This window comes from Vanacampus margaritifer, chromosome 6 (genome assembly GCF_051991255.1).
Source record: "Vanacampus margaritifer isolate UIUO_Vmar chromosome 6, RoL_Vmar_1.0, whole genome shotgun sequence".
NCBI classification, from domain to species: domain Eukaryota; kingdom Metazoa; phylum Chordata; class Actinopteri; order Syngnathiformes; family Syngnathidae; genus Vanacampus; species Vanacampus margaritifer.
This window is the reverse complement of record NC_135437.1, coordinates 7,840,095-7,854,221: the sequence shown is the minus strand read 5'-3', so window position 1 is coordinate 7,854,221 and position 14,127 is coordinate 7,840,095. Positions and strand designations below refer to the sequence as shown.

At 36.8% G+C, this 14,127-nt stretch overlaps 1 protein-coding gene across 2 annotated transcripts in view; it reads left to right on the top strand.

The window, feature by feature from the left end:
- Positions 1 to 10,722: 10,722 nt before the first annotated feature.
- ptpn5 (protein tyrosine phosphatase non-receptor type 5) overlaps positions 10,723 to 14,127 on the top strand; it is a 29,090-nt gene continuing 25,685 nt past the window's right edge. The window contains exon 1 of one of the 2 annotated variants that reach the window (XM_077568934.1): positions 10,723 to 11,047. The gene's annotated coding sequence lies outside the window, so the exon portion shown is untranslated. Of the gene's footprint in view, positions 11,048 to 11,084; positions 11,248 to 14,127 lie in introns of those variants that run through there. The other variant, XM_077568935.1, reaches the window with a different exon arrangement.

Sequence of the window (14,127 nt, the reverse complement as noted above, 5' to 3'; positions counted from 1 at the left end):
ATATTCAATCCCGTAGCATGCGGGAGAATTTAATATTCTCAGGAATATCCAAGAATACCTCTGACAATCCAGAGGTTGAGATAAAAAAAATTATGACGACGTCGTTAAAAATTCCTCAGGAGTCGGTAAATAACATCTCTTTTCACCGGGTACATCGGCTTGGAGCCCCTAGGGGCAACAGACCCCGTCCTATTATCGCCAAGTTTGAGCATTTTAAACAGAAAGAATTTGTTAAAAGTAAAGGACGGGAGCTTAAAGGGACCTCATTTGGAATGAACGACCAATTCCCGAGAGAGATTAATGAGCGGCGAAAGGTACTGTTTCCTATAATGAAACAAAATAGGCAGGAGGGTAAACGGACTGCGATGGTCGTCGATAAACTATACATCGATGGCCAACTATTCCGGAACCCCAACTCCACTCCCTGGCTGTTCTAAATGGCATTGGTGGAACTAAACTTTGTTTGATTATTAGATGTATACATATATTGTATACTGTATGTGGTTATAAAACCTTAAATATGAATACACATATATATTATGTTTAGGCGATATTATAAAAATATTATTAAATACATAACTATATCTAAAGTATATTTAAACAAAAAATATCGCTTAGGTTACCAGTTATTGGTGTATTTTTATGTTTAATCCCCCGTTAACTTCCTTTACTTTTACCTCCCTATCTGTTTTTTCACTGTTATATTTACTTACTCGTCACCTCATATTTTACACAAATTACATAAACCACCTAACCACTTTGATTCTATCCTATAACATACTAATATTGACAAATGGCCTATGCAGATATATACACAGGACTGAGTCTATATTGTTTGTATGCATAAATTAGTTCTGGTTTCCTGGAATGTTTGTGGCGCTCGCTCAGAAGCAAAAAGAATAAAAACTTTAGACCATCTCTTAAAATTAAAAGCAGATATTTGCCTCCTACAAGAAACCCACCTACAAAAATCTGAAGAAAAATTACTTATTGATAAGAATTTTAGCCAAGCGCACTCTGCCCCTTATAACAGTAGACAAAGAGGAGTCTGTATACTCATACATAAGAATTTACTCTTTACTTTAAATAATACAATAACAGACCCAGAGGGCCGATACATTATTATTCAGGTGACTATATTTAATAAAATATATACACTTGGTAATTTATATGCCCCTAATAATGATGATCCGGCCTTTTTCCATGAATTTTTCTCTCAGCTGTTTGATTTAGCAGCGAACTCTACTATTATTATTGGAGTAGACTTTAACACAGTCTTAAATCCATTAGTTGACCGTTCTAATAATACAACATGTAGGCGATTACAATCTACTAAAGTAATAGGGGAATATATGGATGACTTTGACCTCGTCGACAGCTGGAGACTTAAAAACCCAAATAAGAAGGAATTTACCTTCTTTTCCGCTGTGCACCGGTCTTTTTCAAGAATTGATTATTTTCTTACAAATAACTCTATTGCTGATAAAACTGTTACAAAAATACATCCTATTATTATTAGTGACCATGCACCAGTCTCCCTTTCCCTACAAGTTGATTATACCTTTAAACCACCACCGACATGGCGGTTTAACATCTCACTGCTAAACGACGCAGAGTTTGACAAAATTATAAGAAAAGAATGGGCAGACTTTTTGGAAATAAATGACTCTCCAGACCTATCGCCATCTCTTCTCTGGGAAACTGGGAAAGCACTAATTAGAGGTAAAATTATATCATATTCATCTTATAAAAAGAAACAGGATCAAAAATCAGAAAAAGACTTGGAAGATAAAATTAAACAACTGACGGATGAGTACGCAATAAACCCAAATAACCAAATATGGACTGACTTACAAAATACAAAAATACAGTTAGACGATATGCTAACTAAAAAGACAGAATTTATAATACAACAATTGAGATATAACAACTTTGAATATAATAACAAATCAGGTAAATTTCTTGCAAACCAACTTCAACGCAATCGGGAAAAGTCTCTTATAACGGCTATTAAAGGGACAACTGGTGAATGCACACAATCACCAGAAGAAATTAATCACATTTTTTATAACTATTATCGTAACCTATACTTAGAAACTAACAAGCCTAACCCTGAGCATATTGAGGCATTCCTCAGTAGCTTAAATATACCTCAGTTAACTACTGAATATAAAGACATGTTAGATGCGCCACTTACTATAAACGAGTTGTACAGTGCTCTAGATAGTATGCCTAATGGCAAAGCACCTGGCCCGGATGGTTATCCGGCTATATTTTTTAAGCACTTCTGGTTAATGCTTGCTCCACTATTCTTAAGAGTAGTAACAGAAATTAAAACTAAGGGTTACATACGCCCACACATGAATACAGCAGCAATTAACTGGAATAAAAAAAAGCAAAGATTAGTCTATCTACTCTTCAGAAAAGTAAATCCAAAGGTGGTCTAGAGGCACCAAATTTTATGTACTACGATATAGCTAACCAGCTACAATATATCGTTCTATGGGCACAACCCAATAGAGACACTAACTGTTGGTTGGAACTAGAACAGAAGGATTGTAATAACCTCAGACTTCGAGATTTACTCTTTATTACAACATCGATTAAGCGTCATAATTGTTTTAAAAACCCAATGATTTCCGCCACCGTGACTGCCTGGTGGAAGGCACTAGAATTGACAAAAGCCCAAGTGGAGCCCTGTGGGCTTTCTCCCCTATGGCATAACCCCGACTTTCAACTTAACAACCAACCGTTTTATTTAGGTGTGTTGGAGCAGAAAGGAATTACACATCTCCACCATCTCTTCTCAGATAATAGGTTTATATCATATACATCCTTGCTCCAAAAATACAATATAAAAAACGGAAATTTTTTACATTATCTACAAGTTAAAAATATGATAAAGAAAAAAATTCCAACACTTCGGTGTACGCTCCAACCGCCTGTTTTAGCTAAAGATATTAACAAGCTTTCTCCGACAACAACAAAAAAACTTTCAAAAATATATAAGTTACTTTCATATCCTGATAAAATGTCTTTACCCATCTCGAAATGGGAGACAGACCTGTCTATAGCACCGGAATCTGACTTTTGGATTCAAGTTTGTGAAAACTCATTTAAAATGACAAAACACAAATTTATCCAATATAAAATTATTCACAGAACATACATTACTCAATATATGATGAAGAAAATGGGACTCTCAGACTCCGACATTTGTCTCCAATGTTTACAAAACACTACAGACACTTATATTCATGCTTTATGGTTATGTACTCCGGTTATGTATTTCTGGACTAAAGTCTTAGAAAAACTTTCCGCTATTTTGGACTGTAGGATACCTTTATCTCCAAACTTGTGTTTGCTAGGTGACCTAACAACAACTGACTTACCACATAAACAATTTCAATCTACACTTGTAGCCCTTACTATTGCTAAAAAAACAATTCTTGTTAACTGGAAAAATAAACAAACTCTGAATATCGACCAATGGTCTAACCTCCTCATAAATCACATTTTAATGGAAAAAATATCTGCCTCAAATAAAAACCAAATATCAAAATTTATAGAAACATGGTCTACGTATATAGAATTTTTTAACCTAATTCTGGTTACTTAATTCTGTCTGTTAGCGAGAGCCACTAAATCGTGATAACTTACATTGATGTTTCTGCATTTGGCAATTTATTATTATATTATATTATTAGTATGGGATTTTTTTTAATGGGCTTTAGGTGAACTGATGAATACACACACGCTCGCACGCACGCACGCACACACACACGCACATACACATACTCACCCACATACAAAAAAAAAATAAAAATACAGTATACATATAAATACAGTATATATATATATGTGTTTATGTATATATATGTATATATATTTAAAAAAAACATTTATTAAATTTTTTTAATTTATTTGTTTTTTAAAAAAAAGGAGAGCAATGATGATGTCAAATCGAATGAACAATACTGAGCTCTCCTGAAAAAAAAAAAGAGAGAATTGCGCGCTGTAATATTGCGATATATTGCCAAATATTTTTTTTCTAACACGCCTAATAGCCACTATTAGTCCACTATCCTGCTAATATTAAGCAAAGTAAAAGTCACGCATTCACATTTTATGACAAAGGTGTAATGCAAAGGAGAGTCACATCATGCAGATGTTTTTGACAATTATGTAGGCAGCGATGTGCAAAATTCAGAATTTCAACATTCAACTCAATGGATGAATATGAATTAGAATTACAGGAAGTGGAATTGAATTCATCGCAATTCAGAGAAAATCAGAGAACCAAACAAAATGTTCAAAATGTTTGTGCAGCCGTATACGATAAAGTCCGTGTGACATTCCCTCAACCGTGTTGCTTTGTCGCCATCTGTTGGCATATATAGGTGTCAATGACATATGTTGAAGTGAGTTGATGAGTTTCATTTAGACAGAAAAAGGACTTTGCCACCATTTTTGTGTTCATCATTAAACAATTACAAAGCATTGAGGCCCTTGATCGACTGGGAACCAGTCCCGGGATACGTCGCTTCTCACCAGAAGTTAGCTGGGATCAGCTCCATTTGCCCTCGAACCTAAGCAAGCAGCATGAAGATTCCATGGGTGCTATAGCACAGGCAGAGGGGCCTCTTTTGCCAGGCTACAATGTAGAGCAGGACTAGAGATCTTATGTCAAGTTTATTTATAGAATTTTTTTTTATCAGCTTTCTCCCAGTACACTGCACAGGAAACGGCCGTTAACACACATACAATATGTAAGGAATATGATTAGGCTGTGCAATTTTCAGCTATTCAGCTATACGTTTCATGCATTTGTGTTGTTCATTATTCAAACAAGGTAGTTTTTCTTATGCAACTTTTGCCACCAAAAGTTGAAAATGTGTCTGGTTTACAGAACACAGTAAACAATCTGAAATCTGATAGTTATGTAATCCTGAGCACTCCACAAACAAAAAAAGTCTAGTTGTCTCCTATGTTTTATCAACGTGGTTGGAAAGATCTTCAAAGAGACACAATGACCTTGTTGGAGTTCCAACATCAGACTGATAAGCTGAGTGCTTGCCCTCCTTCAAAGATGATATAAGCAGGAAATAAACCAAAGTGTTTAACGTTCCAAAAAAAATAAAGGAGACAATGGAAGAATGCACAAATGCATGCTTGTATGTATTGGCGGTCAGCCATTAACTCATAATGGATGTTTCATCAAAGATAATGAGGTGTTCCTGGGAGGATTGTATATACAAATCGTAGCCTGGAGGTGGTAAGAAGTTACTACATGGGAAGAAGGCAAGTTTCCCTCAGTCTTAACCATCCCATGTGTTAAGGTGATGAAACAATGTGGGAGGATGCCTTTGAAGCATTTAAATAAACACCACCTTTTCCATGGCCTTCTGTGTGCTGGAAAGAAGATCATTCGCAAATGGGGTCATTGACCAGGGACATGGCTTGAGGTTTTCCATTCTCATGTTGAGGTTTTTAAAAATAAATTTATTTTTATTTTTTTTTATTTTTTTTTTACTTACCGGTAATTTACTTCACATTGGAGACCAGGGGTCACCAGGTCATCCCCAGGGATCATATGATCAGCCCACAAACCTGCTCCAAAAATAGCTCACCTGTGGCGGGACATTGTGATTTTCTAGGAATGTTGTAGAATTGATCTTTTTTTTATATATATATATATATATATATATTTTTTTTTTTCTTCTGTAGAATTGATCATTTGAAAACGTGAACACTGGTGGAGATTTACAAGAAGAAAGTCGCATATTGATATTTGTCAATTTTGTCACATAAATAAATACCATTATTTATTATTATTATTATTATTATTATTGTTATAATAATAATAATAATAATAAACTATTCAAGAAAATGTGAGCAAATTTGTTATTTCAGAAGTCTGTAACAAAGTTGCATTCATCTTTACTCAAGAAATAGCTCTCGGATTCAATAAGGTTGATCAGAAGTGATAGTCGAACCTAGAACTGTGAGGCCAAGTGCTTTTGGGAGCTTCAATTTTTTAATTTTATTTTTTAAAGGATGTCATCCATCATATGGCGTTTAAACAGGGGTATGTAGACTTTTTATATCCTCTGTACATTTGCAGCCTAAATTCCAATATTTGTTCCATGAAATTGCATTGATTTATTCCCAACAATCTATTCTTTTCATTCTGTAGCGTTTCCCTTGGCTGTACTGCTTCCAGCTCACACATGTGAATATTTTTGCTGGAGGTGTTTGAACTGGTTGGATAGCTTGCTGAAAGAGACACCATGATTGTGTGACAGTGGAAGAAATGAGGACACTATAAAATGGGATGACGTCCACATGAAACAAGTGTTCACTGCAGACATACACAAGTACTTCATATTCATAACCAAAAACATTAATGGAGCATCACTGTTAGTGTCTGCCTGGGTTTTCTTCTGGGCATCTTTTTTCCCCTCCTACTTTTCCAAAATATGCCTGTAAGAGTTACTGAAGATTTTGCCCATAAATTAGCATTAAATACAAGGGGTGTACCAAAAAATCGATTCTCATAAGAATCGCGATTCTCATTTAGTACGATTCAGAATCGATTTTAAATGTCCCAAAATCGATTTTATTTAAATTATTTTATACTGTCTGGCCTTTGTCTGTGTGTGCCTTTATTTGGAGCGTTGTTCATGTTGTACCCGGTTTGGCCACTGAGGGGCAGTGTAGATCCACACGGTCTAATACACTGTTAAGTTGTAGCCACATTAGAGAGTAGAAGGGAAAAGTCCCGATCAAGTTATTCCAATAAAAGTTGTTGTTTTTTTCAGCGTGGAGCCGTTCTTTTGAGTGTTAAAAGTGCCGCGATTAGCGCGCTAATTAGCATTAGCAAGTCAGACTGGAGAAGATCATTACAATTCCTTGCACATCGATAGATTGAAGCAAGAATCATTTTCAGTCAAATCATTTTGAATCAAAAATCGTTCCTAATTGAAAATCAATTCTGAATCAAATCGCAGACCCAAAAATCTGAATCGAATCGAGAGACATTCAAAGATTCCCACCCCTATTAAATAAATCACGGAACACAAAGATGACAAAATTTCCCCGAATACTTTTGCCGTTTTGCTGTTAAACCTTGTAGAATATCCCTTTAAACTTATATCTAGATTGAACTAATTATACTTGAGTAAAGCTATCGTAGCATACCTTATCCTTACAGACAGCTGTGCTATCTCATCTCCACATCTGCATAACTATGTGTCTCAAATGTTTGTTTAGGTCCAGCAAATTGTCATAATTGCCCCTATGCCAAATGAACGTGTGTTTACATTTTCATTGTCACGGTGCCTTATTTGGATTGAAATCAGTCCGAGTAAACAAATATAATATTTGAAATGATGTTGTTTTCACGGATGGATGGTTACTATCAGAGGATGGATGGCCAGGGATCAGACAGAGCCCAGCAGGGAGGGCGGGGACCATTTTGTACATACCAATTTAGATATGTACTGTTTTATTTCACACACACACACACACACACACGCACGCACACACACACACGTAGTAACAGCCACTGTTAGAAAATGCGATTAAATCCTGAAAATGTCCCACTTCCGCTCCACAAACACTTCACTGGGAGTGCGTCCAAAGGAGTCATCTTTCCTGTCAAAGTCACACCCAGACTAGGATGCAGTTACAGTTTTTATTCTCTCACTTAACTCTGCTCATGTGCCCACTCTTTGTTTTAGTTTTAACACTTATAGGCCAACAGCTTGCCACTCTTTTTTTTCATTTCTGTGACAAAAAAAAGTGTAAATTACAAAGAGTGACAGTGTACAGTAGATTAGTGTTAGGCATCCTCTGTTGCTCAACATGTGTGACGGCATAAAATTAATGACGGAGACTGAAAAGAAATGTGTTTACTGACAGTTCAGTAAAAAAAAAAAAAATCCCCTTAAAAATCTCTATTTTATTACAATTTTTGAACAAGTTTCTTTAATGAAGATAATAACCACACAACAACTGACATATTTGCATATGACATTTCATATAATATTTAATACTAGAGATGTTCAATAACACTTTTTTTCCCAGTAGTAGTCACCAAAACGATACCACTAATACTTTTGATACAGAAAATTTCCCTAAAAAACAATGACAAGAAAGACTGATATATCCCAATATAGCATTTTCCTTAAATTTGCATGAAATTAATGGCTTTTTTAAAAATGCATCTAATTTCTAGTTCCTTATTATAAAACTGCCACATGAGTACCACTCGTTGTTGTGAGTACCGATATCTTAAAATAAGCCTAGTGTTGCCATCAATACCGATATCTGGTATCGGTAACCGCTCATCCAAATTTAACTCATTCACTGCCATTGACGGCTATAGACGTCAAAAATTCATTTGAACTATTTCTATTAGTTTAAAAAAAAATCCACTTTTGTAAACAAGAGTATGAAAACCTAGATTTTTTTTACTGTACATTTAGAACAGATATAAAACTTGTGATTAATGGTGAGTTAACTATTGAAGTCATGCGATTAATTACAATAAAAAAAATTTAATTGCCTGATGCCCCAAATCTTTAATAATCTTTTCTTCTTTTTTTTAATTTGGGGCATCAGGCGATTAAAAATTCTAATTGTAATTATTCACATGACTTCACTAGTTAACTCAAGATTAATCACACATTTTATATCTGTTCTAAATGTACAATAATTTTTTTCTAGGTTTTCATACTCTTGTTAACAAAAGTAGAAAAAAATGTTTAACTAATAGAAATAGTTCAAATGAATTTTTTTTTTTACGTCTATAGCCGTCAATGGCAGTGAATGAGTTAATACAGATCACAAACTCTCTTCTTTAGCTCACTCCACACGTTTTTAATGGGGTTGATGTCTGGGGACTGAGATGGCCATGAGAGGAGCTTGATTCCTTGTCTGGTGATCCATTTCTACAATTTTCAGAATAAGAGTATGCGTCTGCACTAAATACTGAATTTATTTAAAGGATTTTAACACGTTAACCAGATTGCCAATAACTTTGGATGGCGTGATTAAAAGTATCATTATGACATACATGCAGCTGGCTAAAAGTCAATACAGAAATGAACACTAGATGTCTCCCTTTGTAACCTCAGTACAGCAGCCATACAAACCTGCCTGCATGAATGGGCTTGTGTGTGGGTCTGTGTACACACACACACAACAGTAGAAGTGAAGTCATGTTAAAAGGGATGAGAATGATGCACAGTAAGAAAAAAGAGGAGGTCATTTGGCTGATTGGACCTGCGAAGGATGGTGACATGTGGGAAAGATATATGGATGTTGAGTGAAGTGGCACACAAATGGTGTGAAGGAGACAACGTAAGAGCTTTTTTTGTGTGTGTGTGTGTGTGTGTGTGACTATATGTCCACATTACATTTACTTGTATTTTTGCAGCTTCTGTTTTAGACCATTTATTTCTGTAAAACAATAAGAAAATGTTATTTGAAATAGTAAAATGTGAAATCTATTGAAATAATGTCTGTTTTGTCACGGTTCTTTGCTGGCTGTGAAATAAAATGACATTATGACATTTCAAATTTCATACATTTATTCATGTGTTAATTATATAGCTTAGAGTTTGTCAATACTGTATTAACTCATTCACTGCCATTGACAGCTATAGACTTTTAAAAAATCATTTAAACTATTTCTATTAGTTAAATTTTCCCCCCCATTTTTGTTAACAAGAGTATGAAAACCTAGAATTCTTTGGGGTGTACATTTAGAACAGATATCAAATTTGTGATTAATCGTGAGTTAACTAGTGAGGTCATGCGATTAATTACGATTATAAATTTTAATTGCCTGATGCCCCTAATTTTTTTTTTTCTAATCATCTTCTTTCTTTTTTTTTAAGACAAGATTATTAAAAATTAGGGGCGCCAGGCGATTAAAAATTTTAATCGTAATTAATCGCATGACCTTACTAGTTAACTCATGATTAATCACAAATTTTATATCTGTTCTAATACAATTTAAAAAAAATTATATGTTTTCATACTCTTGTTAACAAAAAGTGGGAAAAAATGTCAAACTAATAGAAATAGTTCAAATGATTTTTTGACGTCTATAGCCGTCCATGGCAGTAAATGAGTTAAATATTTGGAACGTTTATGAATATTATATATCAATGTTACAAATGTGCAAAACACAGAAAGGGAACAAACTGACTGACCATTTCAACTGATGTGACAATATGAGTGGGTGGGTGGCTTTAACCAATTGGTGTTCTGTCTTGAGTTGTTTAACACATCCGAATGTAAAAACAATACGGTACATTAAAAGGTGGAATTCGGATTTTTTTTTTTGGTCTTATATTCATCTTTTAATCTGAAACCCCAATGTCTTCAGTATGCAAAAAAAATAAAAATAAAATAAGGTATTGACCTCACTGTTCCAATACTTTTGGAGTGGGGTGCATCAAATTTCAACTTATGGTGAGCAATGAATCGTACAGGTAGGCCTACTGTATAATCAAACGTACATCTATCTAACCATTTAGAAAATGTATACTGCTCAAAAAATATATCCATAAAACAAAGGGATACATTATTTGGAAGATACTGTCGATGTCCCAATGTGATGAATCCACATTCCCCCTCTCTCGCTCTAGCTCGGTCCTCTCTCACTCGCGCTCGCTCGTTCTTGCTCTGTTGCCAAGGCTACCGCACAGCCTCTTGCTGCATATACCTAGATGAAGCCGCCGCTTGTGGATCTCACTCTGCTCCAGGATACAAACAATAGCCAATCCACCGCATTGGTCTAGCGTCCTTTCTCACACACAAACACCCACCACATAAGTCCCCTCGGCCTCGGCTAACCTCGCGCGCATCTTTCACCCTCGTCGCCGTTCGGTCCGTCTCCTCCTCGCATGCGAGCGAGCGCGCATCATCTCCAGCAGGCAGAGGAGCAGCAACGGAATTGGTGGCGTTTGGCTGCTGCTCTTTGGCTCAGAGGGAGAAGAGCGCCAGATGGCCATTTGAAGGAGAGCTCAGTCAGGTAAGAGGACTTATCCTAACCGGACTTAAGACCGGGGATGAGTGTTCCGGCCCTCCCTCTCCTCCCTCGGTCTCTCCACCTCTGTGGTTGTGCGACATGAGGTGAATACCAATAGCGCGATGAAGCCCCTCTAGTTCATATGGCTGCTGTGCTCTCCTGGCTGCGAAAAGATACTGCGATGTAGCCTGCATGAACAACAGGTTGGTTCTTCATCAGCCTTGTATTTTCACATTCCTTTAATGTCGCTTGACTCATATGTGTGTGTGTGTGTGTTTGTGTGCGTGTGAGACAAAGAGGGAGTTACCAGCGAGAGATGCAACAGTCCACCTCCCTGGGTGATTCATTACTAATCCATCCCTCTCTGCTCTGTGTGGTTGCTGGAGCACACCGTAGATGCGAACGTGATATGAATGGCCTTTTGTCTAAGCATGAATGACTGTCTGGGATTGCCATTCTTGCTTCGATGTTGTGATGCCGCGTACTCATGTCGCGTAATTTTCCGTCGCCGCGAATCCAGATTTAGCTCCTTCAGCCTGTAAAGCAATTTGCTATGCAGCATATTTTAATTATTCATGCAGTACAGCTGAGGCTGAATTTACATGTCATGTGGATGAGATTTTTATTTCAATTCCCACAAATATTGTAGAACGCAATTGTAGGAGTAGAGTAAACTTAATGAATGTGATTGATTATCTGCGCCCCCCGGAGCACGACAGGATGTCACATTTTAAACTTCAAGGTCATTGTTTGTAAGATAGTGTTTGTATTAATGATCATCAGTAAGAGGTCAATGAGGTAGGTCTTGGCGCTGGTGACTCAATCTCATGTTTCCGTTCTCTCATCACTTTCACTAAGGGTTTCCTCTTTAGCACATCTCGCTGCCACATAAGCACTTCAGTAGCGCACTCGATACTCAGCTTTGCGTCAGCATGCAAAAGGAAAGAGTGCTGTATTTGTACATTTTTGTACATTCCTCAAACTACTAGTATAGAGATGGTCTATGGTGGCTCTTCATTTGGGGGGAAGGGGGCACTGCCTCATTAGATCCACCATTTTTTTTTTTTATTCAACATAGTGCACACACAGTTGAATTCACATGTATAACAGAACGTATGGCGTCCCGCAGGGTGCAATTCTGGGGCCTCTGCTGATTTCATTGTATCTGCTGCCCCTGGGCTCCATTTTTATAGTACTCAATAAAAATAGAGTTGAGTTGAGGTCCGCCCCTCATGGCGGGTCAACTTTCCAGCAGACTCAGCTGTGTTTGTTTCTATTGTGTTTACACTGAATGATCTTTTGTTATTGCTTCCCCTAACGTTACTTGTGTAAGCAACACGTAAAGGAAGATTTAGCTCAACACTACTTGCAGCGGTACACGTTGAAACATTTGATTAGTGGAATCAATTGGGTTACAAACATTTGCCGATGTTACTGCCCGGACCGGACTGCATGGCAACGTATGCTCTGAGGTAGGATAGCTCTCAAAACACGGTCATTCTTGCGTCTTTTGTATTTTGGGATTTTATTGGTTGCTATGTGCATTTATCATTTGTGAATTGGAAGTTAAGAATCTTGGGTTATTTTTAAACCAACTTAGCTATTTCCCTGACCATGCTAGCTACTAGCGCTAGCATGTTACAACAACATTGTTGATTCATCACTTATTTTTGTACAACAATTTCAACTTTTGGGCTGCTGGCAAAGGAAAATGAGAGACCTTAAGGAGGGTATTTGGAGAGCTCTCAAAATCGAACATTTTACCACCAGATCTATTTTTAGCCAGAGCTAGCCACGGCCACATATATCACGATTGCATTATGGTAAAAGCATTTTTACCATCTTACAATGACACTTACCTTAATCAAAATGGTCAGAACACACTTTGGTAGACTTTTTTCGGTTCTAAATCTTTTCGATTTATCTTTGCAATTCCGGACACTTCTTTGTCCGTTCCCATTCAACATTCCATGGACCCGTGAACGGCACACAATGCGGGGCAAATGACGTCATGTGAATGCTATCTATTATAGTCCAGCGCAGCTAGCGAACTAGCAAAATTTTAGGAACACTTCCTTAACCTGCATGGAGATGGGTTATAAAAGAACACAACACTTGTTGATTTAAAGATGAAGAGAGCCAGGTTCGATGAAAAGGCTACTCTCCCTAAATATTTTGTTCACTTTACCTATGTCTTGAATTTAAAAAATAAAATAAAAAAAATAAAGTTAGGTCAATGTGCATAGGAAAGTATTGGGGTTCAGGACCTCCAGCATGGTTAAGAACCACTGGTAATAAGCTAATAAGTAATAAGCTAAGATTGTTAGCTAAAGTAAACTTGCGTGGTGTCAGACAGGTGTTTGATGCCGTACAGTCCAGCACGGCCAAACTTTCGTCATCTCTTGAAGGGTGCTTTGGATCTTGGCCCAGCCGAGGCGAGCATGCCATGGAGGGAAAGCTCTCTATTTATTTGTTGTTTAATTTCACCCTTGGTGGGTGGGAAAACACACCAGAGAAACGCCAAGTCAAGGAAAAAGTTTTTTCCCCGAATAATCCATACCCTTTAAGAAAAAACACATGCACCTCAACTTTGACTTTTAAAGTCAAAATAACGTTGAAGGGGTGCTATGTTTACCACTATAAAATTTAAACATAAAAATAATAACTCACCCAGTCCTGCCTCTAATTACTTTTATCGCACCTAGAGTGTCAACAAGGTTGAAAACAATTTACCATATGTGTGCTTTGTGCTCTGACGATATTTAGTGTACTTGAGTTGACCAACGCAGCACACTGGGTCACGCTGTCTGTTGTAGTACCAAAACTGACCTGTGAAAGGCACTGTGGTGCCACAGGGCATCCACACAGACAAAAAATACAAAGAAGAGGAAAGCATAGTAATAGTTGTAGGGGTAGTAGTAGTACAAACCCAATTCCCAAAAAGTTGGGACAAACTGTGAATAAAAACTGAATGCAATTAGTTAAAATTTTCAATATTTTGTTCAGAATAGAACATAGATGACATGTTAAACGTTTAAACTGAGAAAATGTATAATTTTAAGGGAAAAAATCTGTTGATTGTA